Below are 14,970 nucleotides of genomic sequence, written 5' to 3' on the forward strand. Positions count from 1 at the left end.
ATTTAGGATTTCATTGTTAAGTCTCTATTTGTCTTCAGTTTGTGGTTACTCAATCACTATTTTTATTGTGGTTTAGTTTGTAAAAAATTTATTAACTTCTCTGCTTTTTTACATTTCTTTGTAATATGCCCTTTAACATAGTCAATTTTTGTAAAAGTTCCATGTGGCGCTAAATGTGTATATTTTTCTTGTTCTATTTAGAAGACGAGATTAGTCTTCTAACTCTAGCTTTTCCAGCATTTTTCTTCAGTTTTATCTTTTCCCTTTTGTTTCTCTTTCTATTAGATTTACTCAAAATGGAGAGAGGGATATGGAAGCCTCCTTGCACTGTCATGTTACTGTCTATGTATCCTTGTAGGTCAGATAATTTTTCATCTATGAATTGGGATGCTAAGGCATGCATATATATAAGACATACATATATTATGTATGTATGTATGTATATGTTTATATGTATGTATGTATGTACATATTACTGGTATTTTTGTTCCTTTCAGCATAATGTAGTTTCCTTGTTTATCCCTTCTTTTATTTTTTAATGGTTTTGCTTTGTCAGATAGCATGATTGAAATCCCTGCTTTTCTTTTTTATATCACGGTGCATAGGAAAATTAATTTCCTATATTGTCAGTTTAATTTTGTGTCTTTGTTTTTTTAAATGTCTTTCTTGTAAGCAACAGGTTGGAGAGTTATATTTCCTTATTCTGTCATTTTTTCCATTTCATTGGATTATTTAATCCATTTCCATTTATCTCTCATGTTGGGTTTTTTTTAAGTTATGATTTATATTCCCCTCTTCTGCTGTAAAGATAGTGCTATGTTCCTTCAATTATTTTAATTCAATCTTATTTAAAGTCATCCTGTTCCCTTCTCCTCTCCTATCTTTTGTTACCCTTTTTCTTTGAGGTTTTACTTTTTAATTCCTTTTTCTTTTCTGCCTTTATTTTCTTACATAATTCCTCCCTCCCACTTGTTACTCTCAATAAACTAAATTTCCCCTTTTCTCTCTTCCATTTTAACTAGTCCTGATAATTAGTTTTTCTTTTTAATTTCATTTTAATGCTCTTTTCAAGAGGTTTCTTTCATTGTTCTTATTATCCATCTACTCTTTCAGTGTACTCTAGAAACTCATTCCCTAATCCATGACTACTATAAGTATCTAGTCTCTATTCTTCGTATTATTTATTCAATCAAAAATTCCAACATATCTCATTTTGGCCTCTTCCCTCTTGACAGTTTCTGCTATTGTCTTATAGAGTTCGACCTTTGGATTCTCTTTTTTCACTGAACTTCACCCCCAGGACATCATCAATCTTGAAGGTGTCAGAAAGAATATCGCCACATGGTAGGTCCCCACACATGCCTAATTATGCAGTCTACCATTGATCTATACCTTCTCCCTGGATACCCTATTTTCTCCATTTGCATCAAAAATTCCTATCCTGGGTCTATACCCTCCCACTCCCCATGGTGCCAGTTGCTCCCAGGATTGCCAATTCCCTCCATCCCAAAATATCATGCTTAGTCTTTTCAAGAACTACATCCCAGACCACACCCTGCTAGTGTGTGTCCCTAATGTCCCTATCCCACTTCATAGAATCTTTCTTCAGCCATAGGAGCATTCATGTGTGAAACTTCCTCTCACTCTCAAATCAAGGCCTCTTTTCTTTACCCTCTTTACAGCACTTCCCCACTCCTCTTCACACACTGCCTCCCCTGCAGACTCTTTCTGAGACCATAGGGGTTACCTTCCTGTAATTTTTAGACATTGATTTTAGACATTGATCATGCACATCCCACAGTCTCTTCTATCTTCCCGCTCCTTTCTTCCCCACCCCCCACATTCATTTACCCTCTCATTTTGTAATGTAATCCCCACTAAAAAATGAATTCATCTGTATGTAGGATATCACCAGATTCTGTCTATAATGCCCTAGGCCCACCTCTTCTCTGTTACCACTAGCACACTTTTCACCTTCACCCTTGTCACCTTTGTACATTCATAAATAAGACTCTTACTGGTCTCTGCTGTCATTATATTGCTGTTGGGAGAAGTGATTATTTCTCTCTTATATTAATAGTAAATTGTTAATTAAGATTAATTATTTTCTTTCTATTTCCTCATTCAGAAACAAAACTTTGTAGGTTAATTCTTGTTGTTGGTCCTTGATCTTAAAGAGGACAATGATATTAGGAAGGTGATGTCATGACTTGCAAGTGAATTGGATTTTATTCAAGGAGGGCTGTGCAAGCTTCACTTTAAGAAACAATAACTCAAACCCTCTGGTTAGCTTATAGACAAACTTACTTAGAAACAAATCAGGATATATAAATGTCTATCTAAATTTTCTACCCTTCATTTTAAACAGAATCTTATATGAAATTGGTTTCATATACAATTTAACATTAGTCATTTTTGAAGGCTTTTATTGTGAAGATGGCCACTCTTTATCTGACAATCATAAATAACAGGCTTGTCAGTGATTACTCCAGACCTCCACCTTGAATAAAGTCAATCTTTTCTGGAGACATGAGTTTCCCCCTGTATTTCTGAAGTAATGTTTTTACTATTTCAGCAGTATCTGATGGACCATGATTCATTGGCAAACCTGACGATTTACCACCCACAGAATGCTGTGATATTGCAGAAGAGTGAGACAGAAGCACAGATGATTTTAAAGATCCTGGTACATTCAGTTAGGGGTAGTCTTTTCTGTCAGAGAAACTTATTAGTGGAGTGTGTGGCTTGACTACCTGCATGACCCAGGGGGCCACAAACATCTTGCTACCCATGGCAACCCACAGGAATGTACTGTTTCCAGGGCAGGCCAAAGGACTTGATCTTGGCCTTTTTAAGCTAAGGTCTTTCCTAGGTCTCAGTTTGTCTGAGACAACATCCATTCAATGATTAAGCCTAGGTAAGAAATGAGGCAATGAATGGCTTCTTTTATCTAGTCAAAAAAATCAATCTGAGAAGGGAATACCTTCAGGGTTTCCAGCCAAAACAGAAACAATTGCTATTTACATTCTCTCTGAGCCATCAGAACCCAAACAGTGACCAAATGAGGCTTGGGCTGTGACCTATTGTTAGCCAATCAATGATATCCAGCATGATTTGGACTTAAGGCATGGTCCTTAAAAGGAAATATAGCCCATAAACCCCGAGATATCTTGTAAAGTTTCAGTGATCGAAATTCATATTTCTTTGGGCAGAGCACCCTCATCTAAGGGTATGACTCTATGTGGACAGAAGGAGAGGACGGAGGAAGAGAAGGAAAGAAAGGAAGAAAGAAAAGAAGGAAAGAAAGAAGAAAAGAAGGAAGGGAAGGAGGGAGAGAAGAAGGGAGGGAGGGAGAGAAGAAGGGAGGAAAGAAGAAATGGTGCCTAAATGGAACTGGCCAGTTGGGTCCCCAGTGGGGCAGCTATGACTACTCACAGATTAGCTTAATACAGCCAGTCTTTGAAAGACATTACTGACCTTGCTCAAAAATTTAACCAATTAGATCTAGAATTGTTAACTCTTGCAACTAGAAAAAAAAATCTTACAAAGAGAATCTAATCTAGGTGAATTCTGGCCCATTCTGTTCTCTGGTTTTGTGAGGGATATATCCTTTGTCTAGATTGCCTTAGGCAGGGGAGGGATGGGGGAAAGTCTGGGAGTAAGAATGACATAATCAAAGTCAAGTCTCCCATACTTTCATTAGAATAGGTCTACTTCTCATTATAATATTCATTCTCTCATTAATTGTTAACCAATCAGAGTTGATAGCCACTTGTCAGGAACATTCACTTTTCCAAGGGTATCAAGAGGCCTCCAGGAGGGGTGTTTTGTTTATGAGAGACAGCTAAATTACCATCCTTTTATTATTGGCTAGCCATAATTAATAAAATTATTAACTATGCAGAAATTATGTCTCTCAATAGTATTTTGTGATTCATATTATATATATATATATGTGTGGAAAAATTTATGTTTGCGTGTATATATGTGTGTGTGTGTGTGTGTGTGCATGTATGTATAAATTAACTATTGGTTTAATTCATATCCATAATTTAGGAATAAATTTATGAGTATATCTGAAAAAGAAGTATATTTTGGAAATGAAAATAAGTAGATTTAGAAATAATATTCTCACAAAAACATAAAATATGAAGAAAACATTTTACAAAACTTCTGAAGTCTATCACCATTTCTAAATTTCCTTTTCTTTAGAGTCTTCAGATTCTGAAGAGTATCAGAAATTATACTATAAATCATAATTTGTAATATATTTACTAAATATTCCTCTATAGTTGGTTTCTCTCTTGAACAAACATTGTAATTATTAAAATAATTGTAACACCTTGACCTCTTACTTACTTATGAAAATAATTGCCCTGAAAATTAAGTTCTACCCTATTGATTGAAATTGAAATAAACTTTGTATTCCTAAAATTCCACCATAAAAGCACAACCTATAGTGAGTAGTTTGTAAGTACAGAGAATTTGAGTACAAAGTTTTCTAAGTGATGGACTGTATGTCTTGTGGATGTGGTTTGTCCTTCATTCTCAAAAAGGGCCATGACATCAAGGTGAAGGGCTGTGCAAAGTTTCCAGCCTCACTTTCCCTTCCAGAGTCATCTGGGTTCAGTGGCCAAATATTGATCAGGATGACTGGAGATGGCCCAGGATGCAATGGGAAACCTTGGCCCTTTTAAGCTAAGGTCTTTTCAGGTTCTGACTTTGAGTGAGGCAATGCCCATTCCATGAGTAGGACTCTTTAAGAAGTGAGTCAAGGGATGGCCTCTTTAATTAAAAAAAAAATCAAACTGGGAGGGCAAGACCCTCAGAGTTGCTGACCAAAAGAGAAAGTTACTATTTACATGCACTCTGAACCAGAAGGACCCAAAAATAACCAGTAAGTGGTGCTTGAGGAGGGACCTATTGATATGCAATCCATGTGCTCCAGAGTGAATTGGGTTTAAGGCTTGGTCTTTGAGAAAGAAATCTAGTCAGTAAACCTCAAGTAAACTAGGTAGCTTTCAGCTACCAAAATTTACCTTTCTTTGGGCAGAACACCCTCAGGTAATGGGAGAAGAGAGGACAGGACAGGACAGGACAAGACAGGACAGGAAAAGACAAGATGAGCTGAGCAAGGGATGGCCCCTTTAATAAAAAAAAAAATCAAACTCAGAACGGACCCTCAGCATTGTTCACCGAAGGAGCAACAGTTACTATTTACTCACTCAGAACTATGAGGGCCCAAAAAGTAACCACTAAGTCCAATCCTTGAAATCCAGAGTGAATTGTGTTTAAGGCTTGGTCATTGAGAAAGAAATCTAGCCAATAAACCCCAAGTTAATAGGTTTCTTTCTATCTTTTATGAATTAGACCAACAGAACACACAGAAAATGCCCTGAAGTCAAGTCTCTTTTTTTTTAATTTTCCTTGAACTGCCTTTTTTTTCTACTCTATGGGAACTATCTATAAACCTGACTTGATATTTGAGGTGGGGTTGAATATATTCCTTTTAGCTACCCTGACAGTCAGTGTCAAAGCCATGAAAATTTTCTAGATTTACTCTTGACAACACTGGAATCCTACAATTGAGCTTTTCAAGAATTTTTATACCTTCACCAATACTATTGCCCCATTTTAATATAGACACCACATTGAGTTTCAGCTTTGTTATTCTCTACTTTTCTTCACACCTTTTTGTCTTCTTTTTTCTTTCTTTTAATATATTGCAGACTTTTTTTAGACTCCTGTGTGTGCTACTTACCTATGGGCTTTTCTGAAGCATGCCTGTCAATTTTGGTTTAAAACCTTCCTAACTTGATGAACCAGGCTGTTCTCGGGCACACTCTATCCCTCCAAAAACAAGTCATCTAAATAAATCCTGTCTTTCTCTCCCAAGAGGTTTCATCTTTTCCATTTCATCTTTTTGATTGACAAATATCAACTCCACTGCTTTGTCAAGTATCACTTTTTGCAATACTATTTTAAGGTGTTATTTAATATTAATACTCTTCTTTTACTAAATAATAATGTATAATGTTTTAAGTTTATAAATTTTCCTCACAATAGCCTTAAAGGTAGGCAAAATTAAAGCATTATATCCACCATTTTACAAATATATAATTCACCAGAGAGTTAGGAGTTAGTAGCTTACCTAATTGAAAGAACATTTGCTTTGAAGTCAGTGGATGTCATATCAAATCCCACTGCTGAAACTTATTACTTATATGATCTTGAGCAAGACACAACTTTCCTATGGCTCAGTTTCTTCATTAGTAAAATGAAGATCTAGGTAGTTGTTGATCTAGGTAATCCCTAAAGTCATTTCTAGTTCTCTATCTATGAGTATATGTTATATGGTTCAAATTCAGCTCTCCTGAATCTCAGCCCAGCACTCTTTCCATTGTATAATAATAAGAAAAATAGTCAACATTTATATAGTTTTACTGTGTTCCAGGGATTGTATTAGGTGTTTTACAATTATTATTTCATTTCATCCTCACAACAATCCTAAGAGGTAAGTATTATTATTATAAAGAGCATGAAACCTTAATTAGATATGAGAGATTTATTTGCAAATTGTAGTTTGTGAAACTGAGAGTGACCCATTTAAAACATCTAGGAAGGAAGGAAGTAAATAAGCATTTGTTGGTAATATATAGAAATGATGATGATTTATGTGGATTTATTTTAGAGCCTGCAACTTTGCTAAAGTTGTTTATTATTTCAAGTAGTTTTTTACTTGATCCTCTAGGATTCTCTGAGTATATCATCATATCATCTGCAGAGAGCGATAGCTTTGTTTCTTCATTGTCTATTCTGATACCTTCAATTTCTTTTTCTTCTTTTATTGCTAAAGTTAACGTTTCCATTACAATACTGAACAACAGTGGTGATATGGACATCCTTGTGTCACCCCCAATCTTATTGAAAATGTTTCTAGCTTGTCCCCATTACATATGATGCTTGCTGAAGGTTTTAGGTAGATGTTATTTATTATTTTAAGGAAGACTCCATTTATTCCTATGCTCTCTAGTGTTTTTAATAGGAATGGGTGTTGTATTTTGTCAAAAGCTTTTTCTGCATATATTGAGATGATCATGTGGTTTCTGTTAGTTTTGGTGTTGATATGATCAATTATGCTGATAGTTTTCCTAATATTGAACCAGCCTTGCATCCCTGGTATAAATCCTACCTGGTATAAGTTGCTGTAATCTATTTGCTAATATTTTATTTAATATTTTTGCATCTATATTCATTAGAAAAATTGGTCTATAATTTTTTTCTCTGCTTTGATTCTTCCTGGTTTGAGTATCAGCATCATGTTTATATTGTAAAAAGAATTTGGTAAGACTCCTTCTTCACCTATTTTCCCAAATAGTCTATATAGTATTGGAATTAATTGTTCTTTAAATGTTTGATAGAATTCACTTGTAAATCCATCTGTCCCTGGAGAAGAAAATAAGCATTTGTTAAGCACTTATTAAGTGCCAGGCACTGCACTAAGCCCTGAGGATACAAATACATTATAGGTAAAAAAAAATACAGTTCCTACTCTCAAGAATCTTACATCCTAAAAGGGGAAAATAACACACAAAATGGAGTTGAAAGGAAGGAACAAATCCTGGAAAGGAATGACAGGAGGCCATCCTGGGCCTCTCCAAAAAAAGAGAAGCCAGAGAAGGAATGTACCAGTGGGAGAAGGCAAGGCTTCTTATAGCAAATGAAGTTTTATATGGGACTTAAAGGAAGCCAGAGAGGTCGACAGTCAGAGCAGAGGAGTAAGAGAGTTCTAGACATGGAGGACATCCAGAGAAATTGCCCATCTACAAGAAAATGAGTGTCTTGTTAATGGAACAACAAGGAGGCCAGTATCATTGGATTAAAGAGTATGTGATGGGGACCAGGGTGTAAGAAGACTGGAAAAGTAAGAGGGGGCTGGATTAGGAAGGGCCTTAACTTTCAAATAAAGCATTTGGTATTTGATCCTAGAGTCAGTAGGATGCCAATGGAGTTTATTGAGGGGGTGTGTATGTGTGAAATGATTAGACCTTTTTATTTTTGAAATCATTGGGATAAGAAATAATAAGGAGTTCAAGATGACTCCTAGGTTGCAAGCCTAAAAGAATGGAAGGGTAGTGTTGCTCTCTACAATGATAAAGTAAACAGAGATTGGGGGAAATTATAATGATTTCTGTTTTAGGCATATTTACTTTAAGATACCTACTAGACATCTTATCTGAAAGGGAGTGGTAGATGCAAGATTAAAGGTCAGCAGGGAATTTGGGCAGACTAGGTTGATTTGTGAATCATCAGGATAGAGATGGTAATTAAACCCCTAGGATCTGATGAAATCACCAAGTGAAATAGTAGAAAAAGTCCTGAGCCCAGGACAGAAATCTGAGGGATACCTATAGTTAGAGGACAAGATCTGGAAAAGCATCCAGCAAAGGAGAGAGAGACAAAGACAGAGACAGAGACAGAGACAGAGAGAGAGAGATTAGATAGGAAACCCAGGAGAGAGTGATGTACTGAAAACCTAGGAAGAAGAGAATATCACGGAGAAGTGATCAACAGTGTCAAAGGTTGCAGAGAGGTCAAGGAGAATGAGGATAGAGAAAAGGTCATTGGAATTGGTAACTAAAAGATTGTTAGTAGCTTTGGAGAGAAGAGTTTTGGTGGAATAATAAGGTCAGAAGTAAGATTATAAATTGGTCAAGAAGAGAGAGAAGAGAAAGCGAAGGCCCCTGTTGTAGATGATCTTCTGAAGGAGTTTAGCTATAAAGGGTGAAAAAGATATAGGACAATAGTTAACAGAGATAGTAGAATCAAGTGAAACTTTTTTTTCAGGATGGGGGAGACTTGGGCATGTCTTAGGCAGTAAGAAATGAACCAATAAACAAGGACATCAAAAATAAGTGAAAGAGTAGGGATAACCGAAGGGGAAATCTATCAAAGGAGATGAGATGAAATGGGATAATTTGAGCAAGTACAAGGGCTAGCCTTGGTGAGGAGTAAGGATACTTCATCAAATGAGGGAGAGATGAAAGAAGAGATAGTGGAGAAGGCATCTGAATGGTAGAAGATAAGGAAGAGGGGACAAGAAGGAGCTCACAGGGAATGGCCAAAGTATTTTTTGTAGAATATGAGACAAGGTTCTCAGCTTAGACAGTAGGGGGAGGGGAACCATGGGAGGTTTGAGGAGGGATCAAAAGGTTTGGAAGAGTTTCCATGAAGAGTAGGATTGTAAGTTGATAAGAGAAGTATAGTAGGTTTGCCTAGCAGCAGTAAGGGTTCAGTTCAGGTTGTGTAACATAAATTTGTAGTGCACCCAGTCAAAACAGTGATGCAATTTTTTCTCCATCTTCATTCAATAGCATATGTGTATGAGTGAAGGAGGCAAATGGTGGGAGTTGGCTAAAAGCTCAATCACATCTCTCTTGTCCCATAAATAGCAAGATATCCAGCTCTGAGTTAGGGGAAAGATATCTTTGTAGTCACTTGAGAAAACAGGAAGGTATGGAAAAATATTATTAGCTCTTGATAGGGATTCATTCATCCTTTGTGTATTCCCTTGTGTCTCTGAACTCTGGAATTTGGGGTACTCTCAGGTTTATATACTATATAACTTATGAATAATTCTAATACAGTCAACTCAAGGTTTCATGCCTTCTACAGTCTAGGAACACAAGCACTGAAAGTCTGAATACTGAAAAACCTTAGAACCTCATTGATCTGTTATCTAGACATTTAATTCATCTGGAATCTCCTGACAAACCTTCTCTCACCCAGCTATACGAAAGAAGGCTCTGTATCTATGATAATATATCATATGGATAGAATGAGCATTCTTAACCTTTGTATGTCATGAACACTTTTGACATGGACTTTGAAATATATGGAGTCATAAGAATTATGTTTTTAAATGAATAATATAAAACATAAAGTATTGCAAAGGAAATAAAATTATATTGACCATCACATATGCATATGTGTGTATATATACTTATATATGTATATACATATATGCCAACATAACTGCCTTCCTTTGTTATACAGTCATACTTTTACATAAACACAAAAGCATATGAAGCCCATGTTAATAACTCCTGCATTAAAAAGGTACCTTGAAGTTAAGAAGAACCAGAATTCTTTCCTACCTCTGAAACATACCAGTTATGTAACTCCAGGCAAGTCACTTAACCTCTTTGTGCCCCCATGCAATTCACTAAGACGCTAAATTTGAGGGAATTTCTTTCCTAGGAATTCCTTTAAAAGTGATATAAATATCATCTAAAAATTTATATTTATTGTAAGTATTTGCCAAAAATTGCAGCCTCTTGATTACCTGGGGAAGTCTTTACAAAACCATGAATGATTCTCAGTTAATACATTGAAAACCTTTACACATTTAAAAGTCTTTACAATGAGGAGCATTCTTTAGATGTCGGCAAGCCCTAGACTGTGTTAACTTGGTGAATAGGTACTGAAAAATTATATTTGAAGAATCAAAAAGCAGGACCTCTTTGTGTATAAGAATATTGTGAATTGGCTGTTCCGTACACTAAAAGCTCACATAAAAATCTATTCCCAATAATGCTCAACACAGTGTCTGATAGTTATATAAACTAGCAAGAATCTACTTCATTATGCATAAGTTGCTACTGGGTTTATTTCATAAATGGGAAGTAATAAATCTCTTAAAATAATGGCCTCTCCTTGGTCATACTCTGAATGAGTCATTCTCTGTAATAAATATATCCAACCTTACTTGTATTCAGTTCATGTAACTCAGTGGCACTGGTTATCGGCTCAATGAGGGAATCACTTCAGCATTCATAAAAAAAATTACATAAACGCTTTTCTGTGGGAAGCCAACATTTGGCAATGTTTACAAAATATTTTCTGGGTAGACAGATAATTCTGATCACATAGTGAATGAGCTCTTAGCTTTTTTTGATGTTAACCACAACTACATGCACTTAAATAAATACATAGTAATGCATTTAGCCAATATGGGAAAGATTAGTGGATAATCATTAAAAAAATAACTAAGAGGTGTGGAACATAAAAGAAAAGCCTTTTCTTTTTAGAGATATGGTTTATTCAAACAATTTAAAATGAAAAAAATCAGAGGTTATTTTATACATAATGTGGCACCATCTGGTAGACATACAAAAGGAGGATTAACATATATTATTTATATCTACAGAGTTTTCATTTCTTGGTTTGTGCTAGTATATTTAGTTTTTAAAATGTGAAATAAGAAAGAATGATTTGTTAAAGATTTAATACATAGATTTTTATAGTCTATGTTAGATTTAAAAAAATCTTTTCACATGATTAGAGTATTTCTAAAAATCACTATTCCTATATATGTGCATACATATATATATTAATATCATATATTATTTATCCATCTACATTTATAAAACATTTACATGCAAAGTTAAAAATAAAAGAAACAAATTTTGCTTAACCAATAATCATTCTGAAGCTACTTGAGAGTGTTTTATAAACTAAATTCATTAAGACATTTCATGATGAGCTATTTTGAAGTTTTCTTATAGTTTTTACATTCTGGCCATCAACCATCCCCACTGAAGGAATGGGAAAGGTGAGTGAAAGGAAAGTTAAAAGAGCGATGTGCTGACCATTTCCCTTTTCCATTCAGACTTTTGCAAGGAGCAAAAGAAATGAATGAAAAATGACTTAGTTTCCTCATTTAATTTAAATCCTCAATTAAATGTAAAGTGATTGACTCAATCATCTCAGACCTTTTTGGCTCACCAATCTATGCCTGTCTGGAACTTACACACAACAATCTAGATGCTTACCCTGATTCTTCCTTTGGAATATAACCTATGGACATTATAGAAAAACAATGACAGCCCCTTTTGATATTTCAAGAGAATCTGATCTTTTTTTTAAGGAAAATTAGGTGGGAACACTTGCTTAGTTGTTCCAGAGATAAATGTTCTGTTGTTAAAATGCCAAAAGTAAAGAAGTAGAAAATTATTTTTAATCATAATTCCAAAAGACCTTGTCTTCATTTATATTTCTCTTTATAGTGTCACATAGTGTGCAAATGCTTTGTTGATCTTACTATATAATCAAAGAGTGCTAGAGATCTTGTAGACCATTTAGCCAAACCCTTAATTTTGCAGATTAAGAAATCAAAGCCCAATAAAAGTTAATCAAAGTTAAATGGCTTAGCTTACCTCACAGAGTGTAATATCCAGGTCTTCAAACTAGTTAGAAAAGTCCTCTGTTCTTTCCCGTATATTGTATGTCATTTATCTTTTTTCCTCTAGTAATTTAATAAATAGTTATTTATCACCTACTATGTTCAAGGAACAAGAGGAATAGCACTGTGAGGGATATGACTAACTTTAAGATGCCCTTAAGAGCTTAAAATCTAGTTAGAGACAAGGCCCATAACCAAAAAAAAAAAAAAAGAACGAATAATTACTTAGAATTTAAGGTTGGCAAGAAATGTATTTCACATGAATTGTTTTACTTTGTCCTCACAATTACCTCCTGCAGGCACTATCATTTCTGTTTTACAAATGAAACATAAGATAAATGAAGCATTTATTAAGTGCTTACTACATGCCAAACACTATACTAAATCTTAGGAATACAAATTCAAGTCAAAAGAAAGACAGTCTCTACCTTCAAGAAGCTTATACATTAGAGGCAAAGGGAAGAACTAGATAAAGGAAACATTAGTAAAGTCTTGAGTTAGGAGTAAGTCAGGAGATGATGATGCCTGGCTGGATTAGATACCTCCACAAATTGGAGGTTTTAGAAAGGAACTCATCAGTTAGAGAAGGGAGCCATAGGACCAGAAACATTCTTCAGAGTTCGAAGGCTGATAGAATGGGAATATCTTTCAAGATAGAATGATACTGGAGTGGAGATAGACACAGAGTTTAGAGAACAGATGAGCAAAACAAGGTTCAGTGAAATTATGATGCATATGGTCACACATCTATTAAATGTCAAAGGGAGAAATCAAGATCTCTCTAGAGTCATGAAAAGAATCAGTACGGTTGTTTCATAAAAGGCAGTACAAGATAAGTACCTAATTAGAGGTATAGGTAATATCCAGGATTTCAGAAGAGGAAAAGATTATTTCATATTTTGTTAATTTAGACTGAACTGGGAAAGCTTCTCAGTAGTTCATTTTTATTGGAGGTGTAGGATTTACAGAGGAACAATGGGTTCATTCTAGGGAGAAAGAATAGTTTGATCAAGAATATGGTAACAGGAAATGATGAAACACTGAAAATATATTGAGGTTCCCTATTTAAGTAGAACAGAGGTTCTCTGCAAATGAATAGTTCAAATGTTGGCTTAGACCAGATTATGGCAAGTACCAAACAACAGGCTGAGAAATTGTTCTTCTAAAGAAATGTTACTTATTTTTTTTTCAATAGATAAAACAGAGAAAGTGCCAGATCACTTGGATGTCTGTCTAACTTTCCTTTCCCAGTTCCAGACTTGAATAGAGGGATATCATCTGTCCTTCATTTATCTCCATATAATAGCACTAAAGATTCTTAGGCTAAGCTCCTCCTGGGCAATAGTGTCAACTGTTCCCACTCCTCTCGACTTTCCTCTTTTCATTTCCAAAAAAAAAAAAACATAAGTCATGGTTTGAAAAATTCCTAGACCTCTGGTGACCATTCCTATTCTCATCATCCCACTTTTGTCTGGATGTCTAATTGCTTGTTAGTTGTTACTGCTGCTTTTCCCTGTTACCACTACTAATCTTTGCTATCACAACAACTCCCATTACTAATATATGTTGATTTTTTTTACCTCTTCTGGGCCCTGATTTTAGTTTCTTTGTGAATTGTGATGGAAAAGACTGACTTGTTATGCATATATCAGGTAGTGTGCATTTTTTTCCCCTTCCTATAGTGAAGTATATGCGAAAGGGTGCAAAAATGTTCAGATTTGTACCTTTTCTCAGTGTTGCCTATTCTTTCTATTTACATGCATCCCCAATACAGACATTTTGACATGAAGTAGATATCAATTCAGAATGTGTTTTATCTATCTGATATTCTTTACTCTCCTACATGACCAACCTATCTTCTTTTTCAGTCATGCATTTCTTTTATGTGTTTCATGACACTTTTTTTGCACATAATTTATTGCTAGAGATATGCTACAGCCTGTTCACTCCCAACATTCATGTCTCCTTTATTTTTTCATTGACCCATAGCTTTGATTCCTCAAAGGAGACAAAAGGGGGCTAGGGATTTGGAAGCAAAGGTCCTGGGATTTTTTTGTGAACATTGCACTTGCTACCTTTGTAATCCTGGGGAGGTCATCTAATTTCTCAGGACATCTGTTTACTCACCTATTAAATTAGTAAGTTGTAATAGATGTCCGTACTTCCAACTTGTGGTAGTCACAATTTCAGGATGACTCTCAGCCATGCTTCACTCTAGTCCTCATTTTACTCTCTGGACTTCTCCCCCTTCTTGACATCTGCTTTGCTCCCACTCATTTCTATCCCTCCTTAGTGTATTCTCTTCTCTCATTAGAATTTAAGTTCCTTGTGAATAAGTAATGTCATATTTGTTTGTATTTCTATCCCAGTGCTTACAGTAGTGCTTGTCATAAAGTAAGTGCTAAATATCTAGCTAGCTAGCTTGCTATCATCTATTTACCTGTCTGTATCTATCACCACTCTGTCTTCTTTTCTATCTCTTTGATTCTATGATCCTCCCAGATATGAGTCTACTTACTGCTCCACCCCATTGCCTTCTCTCTTCAAAACAATTTCCCTATCTTCTGTTTTATCTCAGTTAAAGATAAATATGTATGCTCAGCTTATGCCTCCCATTTGAAAGAATTCCCAGGTTCTCCCTTCTGCTACCAATAATCAGACTCCTTGAAGTCACTGATTCTAATGCTATATCTAAACTTGACCAAATGTTCCCCTAAATCACATTT

General features: G+C 35.3%; 1 pseudogene; it reads right to left on the reverse strand.

Annotated features, from left to right (window-relative positions):
* Positions 1 to 2,483: 2,483 nt before the first annotated feature.
* Positions 2,484 to 2,792, reverse strand: LOC114025645 (annotated as a pseudogene).
* Between the last annotated feature and the right edge of the window lie 12,178 nt (positions 2,793 to 14,970).

This window comes from Vombatus ursinus, unplaced genomic scaffold (genome assembly GCF_900497805.2).
Source record: "Vombatus ursinus unplaced genomic scaffold, bare-nosed wombat genome assembly UNPS02014832.1, whole genome shotgun sequence".
In the NCBI taxonomy this organism is placed as follows: domain Eukaryota; kingdom Metazoa; phylum Chordata; class Mammalia; order Diprotodontia; family Vombatidae; genus Vombatus; species Vombatus ursinus.